Source organism: Panulirus ornatus, chromosome 34, assembly GCF_036320965.1.
Source record: "Panulirus ornatus isolate Po-2019 chromosome 34, ASM3632096v1, whole genome shotgun sequence".
In the NCBI taxonomy this organism is placed as follows: domain Eukaryota; kingdom Metazoa; phylum Arthropoda; class Malacostraca; order Decapoda; family Palinuridae; genus Panulirus; species Panulirus ornatus.
This window is the reverse complement of record NC_092257.1, coordinates 1454343-1471362: the sequence shown is the minus strand read 5'-3', so window position 1 is coordinate 1471362 and position 17020 is coordinate 1454343. Positions and strand designations below refer to the sequence as shown.

The following is a 17020-nucleotide window of genomic DNA, read 5'->3' as shown; positions in this document are numbered from 1 at the left end:
ATATATATATATATATATATATATATTCGACTGACGATTAGTCATCAGTTAGGCTGAAGAATGGCACTGCACTGAATATCAACTAGTTCTAATCTGAAACGACTATTGGCCAAACTGACGTCGACTAACAGTCTTGCGGATGGATGAAGTTAACGATTATTCTTCCTTACGAAACATACCTAAAAGATGTAAGGAAGTAAGAAATACTATTAACTTTATGAACATGTCTGTAAAATGTAAGGCAAAATTTTCTAACCTACATGCAATAGTATATAAACGAACCATTTACCTACATTACGTACAAACTTGTCAGTAAACATCAAAACTAAATTTTCAGGTTTTACATATGGTGATTTAAACTTTTTCTCTTATATGATTCCTTGAATATGAACCTCATTCAGTAATAAGAGCAATGTTATGTACTCCCTCCATAATAGTCTTATGTTCCTGACGTCAGAGAAATAAGGAACCTTTATACTGAAAATGTGCCAGAGTGAACACAGCATTATCTTGGTTACTTACATTACCGATGCCTATGGTTACACGGAGTTTACAGCACAGGAAAACACTCATACACCAGTTCCCAAAACCTGAAGCCTGATGGAAGGCGAAAAAAATAAAAACAAAGCGCCTCATAGTAATACATACACCATGCAGAGGAAAGATAGTGTGAACCACAAACTCAAGACTGACTGTGCTGTGGCTGGTTCAGAAAGAATGACCGGAGTCTGAAATAAAACGAAACGTGAGCTAAACTTAACTAACACCTGTCGCTCATTGCGGAATGCTTGACTACCTAGCCGTCTGTTCATCCTGTTTTTCTTTTCTCTATCACCCATCACAGAAGTATGGAAAAGTAGATAATGGGTTTTTACAGAGATTTTATGTTGTCAGGAATTCCTACAACGATAGTCGTGAATTATACGGAAATTTATAACAAAAACATAAGTAATCATCGGCAGCCGATCATCGACACGTAAGACGTTACAGTTGCTGTGTTACAATGTTGCCTTTTGATGGGCACTATAATACTACTTCTCAGCCTATCAACCGCGACATCCATCATCTATCTACCTATCCGTTGGTGTGACTACATTCACATCTACGTATTCATTTCCTTTTATTTACAGCTGTATTCCCACTGCCACGGGATGGATGAAATTTCCGGCTAATCATTATCAGCTGAACGGCAAGGGAAGGTAAACACGTCTATTGTACGGAATGTTGACAGATAGTTCATTTGTTAAAATTTTGAGTGCAAAAAGTCTTCATAAAAGAAACTATAAACTCGAGCTATTCTACCTACCATATTGATACACTTCGTATTGTCAAAACAGCAAATGTAAACTACCTTACCAAAATTTGTGAGAAGGATTCCTTTTTTCTTTTGATTCTTTCCACCAAACGTTTAACTTTACTTCTCACGAACTTACGAGAACGGAAATCTTAATCACAACATTCAGGGATTTCCGACAACCCGTATTACATCTCGTAACCTTGATGGAAGTCTGCAGTTTTAATACGTCACAAGTAATAATGATTTAAGATAACCTAATCTAACCTCGGATCACACTCACACCTTGGGGTTCCATTCCTCTCAATCTTTCATCAATTCCACTAACAACCAGTCCTACCGACCTGGATACAGCAAGCGCGCGTCCTATCTTTAACAGATATGAGCCAAGGATACCATTCCTCACAGCCCATCAAGCATAGCAGCCTAGTGTGACGTCGTCTAATAACGTCGCACCCTTACCCTGAATAGTTAACACCGCATCACAATTATATTTACTCCCTCCACCCCCATCTGTGGGTCTTCCCCACATATTGCATTCCTGGGAATATGAGGTAACGAATATTGCCCTAGCATTTCCTGCGTTTCGCAGAAGGCGACTGTGAAGGGCAGGAGCCACGGATTTGTAGTGGCGGTTTTGCTGAAAAGCCTCCATTCCTGTATCATACTTTCTAAATGAAAAACTGGTCACAAGCAAGCATTTTTCCTTGAAGACCCAGTTGTAAACACACAGACACACGTTGAAGTAGGCGCGAGTGGTTGCAGCACAACATCGTGGATAAACAAACAAAACTAAAAGGAACGAAAACTATTCATCACCAACTAGTAATTCATTGGTTTCCATTTCCTCTTCAAACACTTCCTGAAACGACCAGGAACTGAATCAGAAAGGTTCCGAAGCCAATTAAGGCCCATCTTTGCCCAGATTTTACGAATGGCCGCATCCAGCTTAGGTAGCGACGAAGCATCCTCGTTACGTAATTTCATTCTCATAAGCGCCCACAAGTTTTCAATGGGATTCTAATCCAGTCACTGAACTACTCCACTGCACAGTCCTTAAGCCAATAATGGAAACAATCCCGTACCACGACTGATGCAGGGAACTTTACAGTGATTACGATGTACTTGGGTCAAGTGTATCACACAGCCTGGTCGACTGTACAAACGCCCGCAATGGCCGGCCACGTCACTTCACTCACAAGACTCCTCTGAAAATAGCCGCCGTATCCTACACTGCACACATTTCTGGCAAAAAGGGCCACTTTTCTTCTGGCACTTACAGGTTACTGGACGTAGCCTGCAGCTCCGGCTCTTAAGGTCCTGGTGTGTAAGCGGCGCTGTCCTACACGAACGATCACAGAGCAGTGTAGGATTTGTTCTTTTAATTCTTTTGCACTCACGCGGGGATCTTCATCCACTTGACGTTTATGCTCGAAGCAGAACAAACCTAGCAATGGAAACCTAAGCATAAACACTCTATACTCATTCATTATGAGAGCTTTGCCGAAGGTGACTTTTCATTCGTGGTGTAAACCCCAAGTAAAAGGAGCTGTGGATGTGGATGTGGAAAGGGAACTGTGGTTTCGGTGCATTATTACATGACAGCTAGAGACTGAGTGTGAACGAATGTGGCCTTTGTTGTCTTTTCCTAGCGCTACCTCGCGCACATGAGGGGGGAGAGGGTTGTTATTTCATGTGTGGCGAGGTGGCGATGGAAATGAATAAAGGCAGACAGTATGAATTATGTACATGTGTATATATGTATATGTATACGTTGAGATGTATAGGCATGTATATGTGCGTGTGTGGACGTGTATGTATATACATGTGTATGTGGGTGGGTTGGGCCATTCTTTCGTCTGTTTCCTTGCGCTACCTCGCAAACGCGGGAGACAGCGACAAAGTATAATAAATATATAAATAAATAAATATATATATATACATATATATATATATGCAAGAGTCCTGGAAAGAGGGGCAAGTATGAAGTCTGTTGGGGATGAGAGAGCTTGGGAAGTGAGTCAGTTGTTGTTCGCTGATGATACAGCGCTGGTGGCTGATTCATGTGAGAAACTGCAGAAGCTGGTGACTGAGTTTGGTAAAGTGTGTGGAAGAAGAAAGTTGAGAGTAAATGTGAATAAGAGCAAGGTTATTAGGTACAGTAGGGGTGAGGGTCAAGTCAATTGGGAGGTGAGTTTGAATGGAGAAAAACTGGAGGAAGTGAAGTGTTTTAGATATCTGGGAGTGGATCTGGCAGCGGATGGAACCATGGAAGCGGAAGTGGATCATAGGGTGGGGGAGGGGGCGAAAATCCTGGGGGCCTTGAAGAATGTGTAGAAGTCGAGAACATTACCTCGGAAAGCAAAAATGGGTATGTTTGAAGGAATAGTGGTTCCAACAATGTTGTATGGTTGCGAGGCGTGGGCTATGGATAGAGTTGTGCGCAGGAGGATGGATGTGCTGGAAATGAGATGTTTGAGGACAATGTGTGGTGTGAGGTGGTTTGATCGAGTGAGTAACGTAAGGGTAAGAGAGATGTGTGGAAATAAAAAGAGCGTGGTTGAGAGAGCAGAAGAGGGTGTTTTGAAGTGGTTTGGGCTCATGGAGAGGATGAGTGAGGAAAGATTGACCAAGAGGATATATGTGTCGGAGGTGGAGGGAACAAGGAGAAGAGGGAGACCAAATTGGAGGTGGAAAGATGGAGTGAAAAAGATTTTGTGTGATCGGGGCCTGAACATGCAGGAGGGTGAAAGGAGGGCAAGGAATAGAGTGAATTGGAGCTATGTGGTATACCGGGGTTGACGTGCTGTCAGTGGATTGAATCAAAGGCATGTGAAGCGTCTGGGGTAAACCATGGAAAGCTGTGTAGGTATGTATATTTGCGTGTGTGGACGTATGTATATACATGTGTATGGGGGGGGGGTTTGGGCCATTTCTTTCGTCTGTTTCCTTGCGCTACCTCGCAAACGCGGGAGACAGCGACAAAGTATAATAAAAATAATAAATATATATATATATATATATATATATATATATATATATATATATATATTCGACTGACGATTAGTCATCAGTTAGGCTGAAGAATGGCACTGCACTGAATATCAACTAGTTCTAATCTGAAACGACTATTGGCCAAACTGACGTCGACTAACAGTCTTGCGGATGGATGAAGTTAACGATTATTCTTCCTTACGAAACATACCTAAAAGATGTAAGGAAGTAAGAAATACTATTAACTTTATGAACATGTCTGTAAAATGTAAGGCAAAATTTTCTAACCTACATGCAATAGTATATAAACGAACCATTTACCTACATTACGTACAAACTTGTCAGTAAACATCAAAACTAAATTTTCAGGTTTTACATATGGTGATTTAAACTTTTTCTCTTATATGATTCCTTGAATATGAACCTCATTCAGTAATAAGAGCAATGTTATGTACTCCCTCCATAATAGTCTTATGTTCCTGACGTCAGAGAAATAAGGAACCTTTATACTGAAAATGTGCCAGAGTGAACACAGCATTATCTTGGTTACTTACATTACCGATGCCTATGGTTACACGGAGTTTACAGCACAGGAAAACACTCATACACCAGTTCCCAAAACCTGAAGCCTGATGGAAGGCGAAAAAAATAAAAACAAAGCGCCTCATAGTAATACATACACGATGCAGAGGAAAGATAGTGTGAACCACAAACTCAAGACTGACTGTGCTGTGGCTGGTTCAGAAAGAATGACCGGAGTCTGAAATAAAACGAAACGTGAGCTAAACTTAACTAACACCTGTCGCTCATTGCGGAATGCTTGACTACCTTGCCGTCTGTTCATCCTGTTTTTCTTTTCTCTATCACCCATCACAGAAGTATGCAAAAGTAGATAATGGGTTTTTACAGAGATTTTATGTTGTCAGGAATTCCTACAACGATAGTCGTGAATTATACAGAAATTTATAACAAAAACATAAGTAATCATCGGCAGCCGATCATCGACACGTAAGACGTTACAGTTGCTGTGTTACAATGTTGCCTTTTGATGGGCACTATAATACTACTTCTCAGCCTATCAACCGCGACATCCATCATCTATCTACCTATCCGTTGGTGTGACTACATTCACATCTACGTATTCATTTCCTTTTATTTACAGCTGTATTCCCACTGCCACGGGATGGATGAAATTTCCGGCTAATCATTATCAGCTGAACGGCAAGGGAAGGTAAACACGTCTATTGTACGGAATGTTGACAGATAGTTCATTTGTTAAAATTTTGAGTGCAAAAAGTCTTCATAAAAGAAACTATAAACTCGAGCTATTCTACCTACCATATTGATACACTTCGTATTGTCAAAACAGCAAATGTAAACTACCTTACCAAAGTTTGTTAGAAGGATTCCTTTTTTCTTTTGATTCTTTCCACCAAACGTTTAACTTTACTTCTCACGAACTTACGAGAACGGAAATCTTAATCACAACATTCAGGGATTTCCGACAACCCGTATTACATCTCGTAACCTTGATGGAAGTCTGCAGTTTTAATACGTCACAAGTAATAATGATTTAAGATAACCTAATCTAACCTCGGATCACACTCACACCTTGGGGTTCCATTCCTCTCAATCTTTCATCAATTCCACTAACAACCAGTCCTACCGACCTGGATACAGCAAGCGCGCGTCCTATCTTTAACAGATATGAGCCAAGGATACCATTCCTCACAGCCCATCAAGCATAGCAGCCTAGTATGACGTCGTCTAATAACGTCGCACCCTTACCCTGAATAGTTAACACCGCATCACAATTATATTTACTCCCTCCACCCCCATCTGTGGGTCTTCCCCACATATTGCATTCCTGGGAATATGAGGTAACGAATATTGCCCTAGCATTTCCTGCGTTTCGCAGAAGGCGACTGTGAAGGGCAGGAGCCACGGATTTGTAGTGGCGGTTTTGCTGAAAAGCCTCCATTCCTGTATCATACTTTCTAAATGAAAAACTGGTCACAAGCAAGCATTTTTCCTTGAAGACCCAGTTGTAAACACACAGACACACGTTGAAGTAGGCGCGAGTGGTTGCAGCACAACCATCGTGGATAAACAAACAAAACTAAAAGGAACGAAAACTATTCATCACCAACTAGTAATTCATTGGTTTCCATTTCCTCTTCAAACACTTCCTGAAACGACCAGGAACTGAATCAGGAAGGTTCCGAAGCCAATTAAGGCCCACCTTTGCCCAGATTTTACGAATGGCCGCATCCAGCTTAGGTAGCGACGAAGCATCCTCGTTACGTAATTTCATTCTCATAAGCGCCCACAAGTTTTCAATGGGATTCTAATCCAGTCACTGAACTACTCCACTGCACAGTCCTTAAGCCAATAATCGAAACAATCCCGTACCACGACTGATGCAGGGAACTTTACAGTGATTACGATGTACTTGGGTCAAGTGTATCACACAGCCTGGTCGACTGTACAAACGCCCGCAATGGCCGGCCACGTCACTTCACTTCACAAGACTCCTCTGAAAATAGCCGCCGTATCCTACACTGCACACATTTCTGGCAAAAAGGGCCACTTTTCTTCTGGCACTTACAGGTTACTGGACGTAGCCTGCAGCTCCGGCTCTTAAGGTCCTGGTGTGTAAGCGGCGCTGTCCTACACGAACGATCACAGAGCAGTGTAGGATTTGTTCTTTTAATTCTTTTGCACTCACGCGGGGATCTTCATCCACTTGACGTTTATGCTCGAAGCAGAACAAACCTAGCAATGGAAACCTAAGCATAAACACTCTATACTCATTCATTATGAGAGCTTTGCCGAAGGTGACTTTTCATTCGTGGTGTAAACCCCAAGTAAAAGGAGCTGTGGATGTGGATGTGGAAAGGGAACTGTGGTTTCGGTGCATTATTACATGACAGCTAGAGACTGAGTGTGAACGAATGTGGCCTTTGTTGTCTTTTCCTAGCGCTACCTCGCGCACATGAGGGGGGAGAGGGTTGTTATTTCATGTGTGGCGAGGTGGCGATGGAAATGAATAAAGGCAGACAGTATGAATTATGTACATGTGTATATATGTATATGTATACGTTGAGATGTATAGGCATGTATATGTGCGTGTGTGGACGTGTATGTATATACATGTGTATGTGGGTGGGTTGGGCCATTCTTTCGTCTGTTTCCTTGCGCTACCTCGCTAACGCGGGAGACAGCGACAAAGCAAAATAAATAAATAAATAAATATATATATATCTATATATATATATATATGCAAGAGTCCTGGAAAGAGGGGCAAGTATGAAGTCTGTTGGGGATGAGAGAGCTTGGGAAGTGAGTCAGTTGTTGTTCGCTGATGATACAGCGCTGGTGGCTGATTCATGTGAGAAACTGCAGAAGCTGGTGACTGAGTTTGGTAAAGTGTGTGGAAGAAGAAAGTTGAGAGTAAATGTGAATAAGAGCAAGGTTATTAGGTACAGTAGGGGTGAGGGTCAAGTCAATTGGGAGGTGAGTTTGAATGGAGAAAAACTGGAGGAAGTGAAGTGTTTTAGATATCTGGGAGTGGATCTGTCAGCGGATGGAACCATGGAAGCGGAAGTGGATCATAGGGTGGGGGAGGGGGCGAAAATTTTGGGAGCCTTGAAAAATGTGTGGAAGTCGAGAACATTATCTCGGAAAGCAAAAATGGGTATGTTTGAGGGAATAGTGGTTCCAACAATGTTGTATGGTTGCGAGGCGTGGGCTATGGATAGAGATGTGCGCAGGAGGATGGATGTGCTGGAAATGAGATGTTTGAGGACAATGTGTGGTGTGAGGTGGTTTGATCGAGTAAGTAACGTAAGGGTAAGAGAGATGTGTGGAAATAAAAAGAGCGTGGTTGAGAGAGCAGAAGAGGGTGTTTTGAAATGGTTTGGGCACATGGAGAGAATGAGTGAGGAGAGATTGACCAAGAGGATATATGTGTCGGAGGTGGAGGGAACGAGGAGAAGAGGGAGACCAAATTGGAGGTGGAAAGATGGAGTGAAAAAGATTTTGTGTGATCGGGGCCTGAACATGCAGGAGGGTGAAAGGAGGGCAAGAAATAGAGTGAATTGGTGTCATGTGGTATACAGGGGTTGACGTGCTGTCAGTGGATTGAAGCAAGGCATGTGAAGCGTCTGGGGTAAACCATGGAAAGCTGTGTAGGTATGTATATTTGCGTGTGTGGACGTGTGTATGTACATGTGTATGGGGGGGGGGGGGGTTGGGCCATTTCTTTCGTCTGTTTCCTTGCGCTACCTCGCAAACGCGGGAGACAGCGACAAAGTATAAAAAAAAAAAAAAAAAATATATATATATATATATATATATATATATATATATATATATATATATATATATATATATATACACATACACACACACACACACACACTGTAGGCTCAAATCAAATTTCATAAGTCCTGTTCGAGACCAGACCTTCAGTGAATAACAAAGAAAAAAATTAAAGGATGAGTAACAGAGAGGAAAGTCACTCTTAAAGAGTTTTTTAATGGAAACAGAAAACCTACCGTATAATGAGGAACAACATGTAGCTTCTGCGAAAAACATTAGGAAGTACAGAGTTCTATGTTTAGCGGTGCAGAGAATGAAACAAACATCACACGATCCTTAAGTTACCAACCTTAGGTCACGCATGAATCACGTGATGCAGGCATTTAGGCCAGTAGTATGTGGCATGGCTCATTACTGGGAAACATCACTAAGTGGGTTCTAGAAGAAGGAAAGTGTCAACAGATTTCTAAGAAAATATGAGTTTCTGGGGAAAATGGGTATACGTGAACGTGGAGCGAATATGGCACTTCTTTATAGCGGCAGTAGCAGTATCAGCCAAACAGCATACAGACCAGTGCAGGAATAATCAAGAAGCCAACATCTGTGGGTCTCACAAAAGCTTCACTAAGACGGATTTCTCCATTTACCTTTGGTTCAACAAATAACCACAATATGTAAACTTTAAACACTTTTACTAAAGCGGTATATATTCAGAGCTATTCATAATTATCAGTATATTCAGAGCTATTCATAATTATCAGTATATTCTTATGAAGGACAGAAGGCGTGCTTCTTGGTAATGGGCAGATCGCATGAGAAGGGTGGGACTGCATTCTTGAGTTCAAAACTGGTTAGGCTAGTTCTAGCTCGGGACGGGTCTGATTGCATGATTATGAAACACGACAGTTAACGCTGATATGTCAGTTTTATCAGATGTATTTTTAAAAAATAGGTTGTCAATACGATATACTGACCTAGTTATTCATACGAATGTGACTTCAGACTTCACTTCTGGCGATTCTAAGAAGGTGAAGTATCCGGAGGAATCATGATTTCGAGGTGAATGGCATGCGAGGTACGACAGACCAAAGCTTCCCAGCTGAAGGTGCAAGGCTTTACCAACACGTCCCAACAGAAACACATGCGAGTGGCTGATGTCGACAATATAAACAAACAGGTCAGTTGGCAAGACAGCCACCCTCCTCACTTCTCTGGTCCACACATATTTGTTTCTCTAAGACCAGTTCTTCTAGGGCCAGGGGCTGCTCATCGTCTTGACGCAATTAGGTGGCGCAAGGCGTTCATCATGCAAGGCACGTTCATGGCATCAGCAACCCCTTCCATGGTAACAGCCTCTACGTTCCCTTCCATCTGCATTTTTTTTTTCTTTAATGTGTTTCGGTTATTTCTTTTCCGTTACCCTGTTAAAAGGTAACAGATGAGGAGGTATTAGACGAGGTTAGCCAGAGAAGGTGACGCCCTGAAACAAGATATTTTTTAGCTACTGGTCTTTTCCTACCCGCTCTGTGTCGCAGTATCCCACACCCGCCTCTTGTATTATAATCAATGGATCTGCCGCAGTAGGAAGGTGTGTACTTCCGCATACACGAACGACCGTGGACACCAAGGTGGCTGGTTCAGCAGATAAACTTGCGACGGGCCAACAGGTCTCCTGTTACTTGTTTACTATGTGTACTATGCGTACTCTTATGTATGTACTCTATGCACTCAACAGATCAACAGTGGACGCTGGTACCGCTGATATATTTTGATGTTACAGTTCGACTCCCATTTCTTGGTCTTCCGCCCTCGATATCATTGAATGAGGATGTATCTAACATATATACTAGTTCAATGAATTCACATGCCACTGCCACCCACAACACAAACCAGCCACCAATTACTGAGTAAACTACTTAATCAGCAACTGAAATGTGGTCTGCTATCCAGGCGCCGGGATAGGCCTGAGTGGCTATCAACCCATCTACACACCAAAGCTAGCATCTACGGTGCCCTTAATGTGAAATCGGATACAAACAAGATCGGCCGTAAACCATAATCAAACCGCAGAATACGTCTCACCAAAGGATGTAATGTAATTTGTTTCTATATCGATAGCAAATGCACTCATACGATTTTGATTCAACTCTGCATTCCTTATCCTTCAATTATGCTCCTCTCAATCTGTATCTCGGATTCGGACAGGGTATCTAGTGGGGTAGACGAAATCTGGTTGTTTAATGCCAACAAGACCCAGTTTCTACCCATCTCTCCATCGAAAATTCCTTACACATTTCCTCACCCCTTTGACGGTTCTGTAATTCCATCTCTTGACTCGAACATAATTGTTGTTACTGCAACATCCACTCTATCTTGGAAATCTCACATTACAGAAACAGCTGTCAGCCTCTAAGAAATTGGAAGTCCTAGTTAAATGTTGAAATTTCTTTTCTTCTGAATTCTTGCTTCATTCATACAATGGACTGATATAACCCTGTATGGAGTACTGCTCTCACATCTGGGGTGGTTCTAGCTCTGTATCCTTACTTGATGAGTCGAAAGTGTTCCGACTTACAAGCTCTCCCAGTCTATTTTCAAAACTTGACCCACTTCTATTTCGTTTGCTCCCGAGAGCTGGCTGCTCGTGTGCCCCCACTACAAACTAGACCACGCAATACTCGGCAAACTGCTGCGTCACATGATTACTGTCTGGCCGATTGCAACTCGAGGACAGACTTTTTGATAACCGTTTCTTTTCCTGCACCTCAAAGCTTTGGAACAGTCTACCCTCTCACATCTTTCCCAACCATTATGACCTGCCACATCTTAAAAGACAGGTTTTTCACATCCCCAAAAATCGTAAACTTTATCTTGTCTCTGTTATTCCCTCTCTCTTTACTTCAATTAAGGCCCGGCCTTGATGTGGACTTTTGTCCGTGACTGGAGCCTCCAACATAAAAAAAAAAAAAAAAAAAAATCGCACTTCTTAAAATGTTTTAAATCCTTGAAGACGGTACAACCGTTAAGTACTATGGCCTATCATTACCTTCTGCTCAAGGATTTACAATTCTAAATACATGGTACCATTGTTGTCCTATTACCTCTACCAAACTTAGTAGTAACTTGTGACTGTTCAGGTGAATTTTTGCATCACAATGACTCATCGGCGAATCAAAACTTCCATTTTGATTTACTTCACTGTTTATATTCGGGTTGCTCGTCCATGAACACAAGAATTTGCAACCCAAACTCTGGCATGGCGCCATATCGTGCACCCTCCCAAGGCCTAGCCCCAACCCAGCCCCCAGGCACCTCCCTCTCAGACAAGAACTACTCTCTACCCATCCCCCACCCTACCCCACACATCTATACTGTGTATTTATGTCTCATCCCTGCCTGCCAGCACACGTCCCCAATCCCCCCTCTGCATCGCGCCCCTCCCTGTACCTCGCCTTCTCCACCACGCCCCCTTCTAGCACATCACGCTTCCTCTCAGCCCTACGCCTCTTCCTGCACTACAAGAATTAAGTCAAAGGTCATGCCATCATATATAACGATCGTGCCGTCATGTACATCATAATGATTAGTGAGTGACCCACTGATCACACAGTTATTCCTGACGCTGTTCTGCGGCTCTTCTTCACCCTCGCACTCTGTCAGCAACCATGGTTCCTTGCCAAGGACCTGGTCTACCAAGGTGGTTGTTGCATTTGGTTTCAGTGTACGTTGTGTAGCCTCTCTGGCTACATACACCCTGAGAAAATTCATTCTCTTCCTTCTTACGGAAACCTCCAAGTCTTCCTCTGTTGCACCACATATCTGCCGGGAGTAGGTCACTCGAACGGCCGCGCCCCTGACACGCCTGTAGTAGGTTAAACAGCCATGCGCCTCTGACATACCTGTAGTAGTTTAAATAGATCCGCGCCCCTAACATCTATGTTATTTTCCATGATCCCCTTCATCATTTGCTGTCTGTCATTCCGTCGAAGTTATCTCCACATTACATAACAGGCAAGGCCCTACAGTGTTCTCCTTTCATGCATAAAGATGTAACTCGCTTCTGCTATAATTAGTACAATGTACAAGCATTATGCCTGGCCCAGCAGTCCCAGGTGTCTCTGAGATGAACAGTGATGAACGTTCAGACGTTTCAGCAGCCCTCTATGGTGAAGTGAGCACAGATCTGTTCCGAAAGATGGGAGAGAATAAGTCCTTCAAAATATTGTCAACGCTGGTTTTGCTTCCCTGGTCTAAGTTTCCAAAAACTCAATCATTACCATCCACGTACACTCGCATAATTTTACTATAGGACAAACATCACGGTAAAATGTCACGAACGATCATTACAACTGACCTAATTGCCAGCTACTGACGAAGCCCTTCCAAATTTGTGATCAACACTGCGTGTACGTCATTTATTCACGCTTTCAGTACGTTAGTTTCAGGCTAATTCGTATGCGTGGTGTTAAACACAGTAGCTGCAGAAACAATACATGGTAGATGAATATCTCAGACAGTTGAATATTTTTAGGCTTTTCCCCGGAACTTTCACACGCAAAAAAAAAAAAAAAAAATCTTTGGATACAACAGTGTAATGGTCGGGTCTTTAAACTGATCCTTGAGGGTAAGGTGAAAGGTCACCTCATCATTTCTGTGACTCCCCAGACACATCTGCATGATGGTGAAACGCTATCAGCCATCAGTTATCCTGCGGCTGGTGGCTGGGCTGGACATACGCAGGTCCCAGACTTGGTTATGACACCGGTGACTTTTCTGGGATGATGATCCACCATGCACCAGAGACAGTGATGTTTATGAAACCGGGAAGTAAAGTTGCTCAAGTCTGACACCCACGAATCAAAGAGGGTCTGGTCTGACTCGACTCCTTGGTGGCTATGGAGTCTCGAGGGTGACGCAGCTGGAACCTCCAGGTACTGGCAGGCATCCACAAGCAAGGTGCAATGATCACAGTGTCAACATCTAACACGACAAAAAAATAAATCCGACTTGAAATACAGTCGAAAGGTTGGAGCTTCTGTTTATCTTTCCAGCGTATGTTCTAGAATCAGTGCTTCACGTGTGTGATCTGCTGTTGTTTAATCCCCTTCGTGGAAGTAACACCTGCACATTTTAAGGAAATTCTTAGGTCTTTCCAGAACCATATACGACGAGCACTAACCTACAGTTAGGCGTTTGGGCCTTGAAACCCAACTTTTAAGATTATTAAACGATCCTTAAGATGGCTACGATTATGCTACCTTTGACCTAATCTAACGGATTAGACCGTCCCTACTACACACATGCCTTCCCCTACATCACAAATGACTATACTCTAGAATGTACCATCATACTTCTCTTTTTCTTCGGTGGACTTAAGTAAAAAAAAAAAAAAATCAAGGGGGAATTACGGAATCTTGCGCCCATAGCAACAGTAAAGAAACCAATAATCAAAATATACATATTGTCAGCTCTTACTTCTGAAGTTATTACTATCTTCAAAGGGAAGTAATTTCTCCACTACCGCTCCCTCTCCATCATCCACCACACCATGGCTCCATCATCACCTTCCACAAAAAGCCAAATCCTCTATCCTTGGATCGTTAACACCAGTACCCATATGCGTCATCCTCAGGTAACAGCCTGACCGCCACACTCTGACTTGGCTAGTCGCACAATCTTCTCAACATGCAATGAAAAAAAAATCAGCAAATGTGCGCAATCTTTGTAACTCTGCCCACAATGTGAGAACAGGCTTCCCAGAAAAAGTCAATAGTTTATTCAGTGTCTCACTGAGCATAGTTTGTGTCAGTGTATAAAACATACTTTTTCGATAGATCTTAGCATTTAACTTTTTTCTATAATTGTCCAATACAACATTAAATTGTCATTAAGTACATTTTATCACGTCTCTCCATTTCAGCTTCCATCTACCCATACTTTACTACTACCAATACTCACCAAGTGTCACAAATATGAAATGTAAGAAACTTGTCAAAAAAGATGCAGAGAAACACTTTTATAGTATATTAGTAAATGAGTGGAATAAACTAAGTGATGAGAATGTAAATTATGACCTTACACAAAAGTAGGAAAGGTTGACGAAGATTAAGTAGTAGGGCACCACGAGTGTAATCTCCCTCTTCTATGTGATTATGTTAATACACCATTGGTTTTCCCTAACACATTGTTTAAGTTGGGTCAACCTCAGTTTCCAAGGTCGGAAACCAGTTGACCTGTCCTCTGCCTGGGTCAATAAGGACACTGGTCCTGTAAAAGGACAACTTTCTCATTTTGTGTCATTTTCTTTTTGTATTATACTAATTCTTGCTATTAAAAATACCTAACCGACAATTTTAAACCGGATTTCAACGTATTTCCGTTAAGGATTATCTGTTAACTTACATTTGAAGGTTATCCTTCTAGAGTAAAGCAAATAAATTCAAAAGATTCGAGTAGTCCGAGTCAGTCCAATGCCACACTGAGGCTCTAGTCAAGCACTACGCCGGTTTAGCTGCTGGCACCACTGAATCAAGAATGATACTACTCTGCTCAACTCGAAAGGTATTGATCGCAGTCCGAACACACTCTTCAGGCGCCGGCCGGCAGCCGCTTGCCTCAGACGTCTAGTTGCGTCATGGAATCCCCGTCTCCGGATTGGCTAGAAGTGTTTAGTACCCAAAACAAATCACCGGATTGGAAGACTTGTACGTGACGTCAGAAATGTGGATGCGGTGATTGGCTGAGTAGGAGGTGCGGTCGCATCACCCACGAGACGGGGGTGGGATTCATAGTCTTACGTATTGTAATGTTATGAAGTTGAAGAACTCAATTTATGAAAAAAGGATTTCCAAGTTATTCATCACTGAATTAATGTAACACTTTCACTTACAGGTAAGAGACTTACCAACTAACCTCTAAATATCTATCGGTAACTGAAATTTCAAACTTTAACTGAAGACATTGCAATATATAGTGTGGCTACTAATTTCGCGTATTTCTTTGGTTGTCATCACTGCGACATGCTCATTCAGCTAAGGTCTACTGTTACGGGCAGGATTACTGGGCTAGGTTTTTTCTCCACTCCAGATGAGCACCTACCGTATAAAAGACCTTGCCACGAGAATGAACGAGACAATAAATGTGTGATTTAGCGAAACTTGTTCAACGAAAATACTGCGACCTACTTCTAGCGCTTTTGTTTTGGGGTATTTGACGTTTGGGTTCATTTACGGGCATTTACATTATACTAGGCTTTTATATCTAACATTTTCTCCAATGTCGCATTACCATGTAATCAACAACGGAACACATGTTAAGTGGCAGACGGTTCGTAACTTTCATCTAGAGATGAATCATTGCAAACATTTCGGAGAACTGGCGTCATCGGACACATTGCCAGGAGCATTATGGCTGAAGGCAGTAAGATAACCTCGCCTCGGAAGAGGATTCTTTAGTGTAGGCCACAACTCACCGACGGCTTTTTTTTCCTCCTACAAGTAACATAATCAGAAACAGATCACTGGGTCACCTTGAGACTGTTTGTGACGGGGGAAGAGATGAATTTAATATTAAGTTAATAGAAGCCTTAAGAAATAGCCATAAACTTTATACGAATCTACAAAAGCAAGACTACAGCTTCGTGTTCTTTGATACAACCCTCACAACCTGGTTCCATTAGCCGACAGAACGTTGCAAACACAAGATGAGTTTCCAGTGTAAAATGTACATGAAAAGCTTAAGATTACCGTTAATCAAGGCCGTTTTCCATATCAGGCGATTGGACTGACTTGACAGGGTAAATGATCCTTACATACTGACTTTCTTTTTAACACAGATGATCATTTTAACACACGATGATCAAAGTAAATAGGTGAATATTCGCAAAGGAGAAACTACTAGAATGAGAGAGAGTAAAGATTTTTGCTGTCCGATGCAACAAAATACACAGTGTTTTGAACAAGAGAGATGGATAGTCGGACTGTATTTTCCTGGAGATTAGTAAAGAAGGTGGCTCTTCACGCAATACAGTGAAGACACCTTCAATGGGATGGCAAATTACCGTTCCATTAGAGAACGAATGTCAGTGAAGCTTCCTCAAAATGGGTTGGGATCCCCAATAGCAGTGCTGCGAACTTGGTTCCTGGGTCCATTAATGTTGTAATTTTATAGAAATTCCATGGCAGTCCCAATAAGTAGGTTTCTTAAGTTGTTTCAAAACAAAAAAGTCACTTGGCTCCTCTGATCGTTTCAAAACATGGAACACAGAAGATCCAGAGTAAAAAAAAATATGGTACCTGCACCAGAAAAAAATCAGGCTTGCATTGCGAGATTAGAGGCAGTAAAACTTTCCTACAATAGAAGAAATGTACAGGTTACTGCATCATTAATTTCATAAAACAAGAATGAAGT

General features: G+C 42.1%; 1 protein-coding gene across 6 annotated transcripts in view; it reads right to left on the bottom strand.

The window, feature by feature from the left end:
* LOC139759747 (L-asparaginase 1-like) overlaps positions 1–15236 on the bottom strand; it is a 96507-nt gene extending 81271 nt beyond the window's left edge. For 5 of the 6 annotated variants that reach the window (XM_071682178.1, XM_071682182.1, XM_071682179.1 and 2 more), the window contains exon 1: positions 15014–15167. The gene's annotated coding sequence lies outside the window, so the exon portion shown is untranslated. Of the gene's footprint in view, positions 1–15013 lie in introns of all 6 variants that reach the window. The other variant, XM_071682183.1, reaches the window with a different exon arrangement.
* Positions 15237–17020: the final 1784 nt, after the last annotated feature.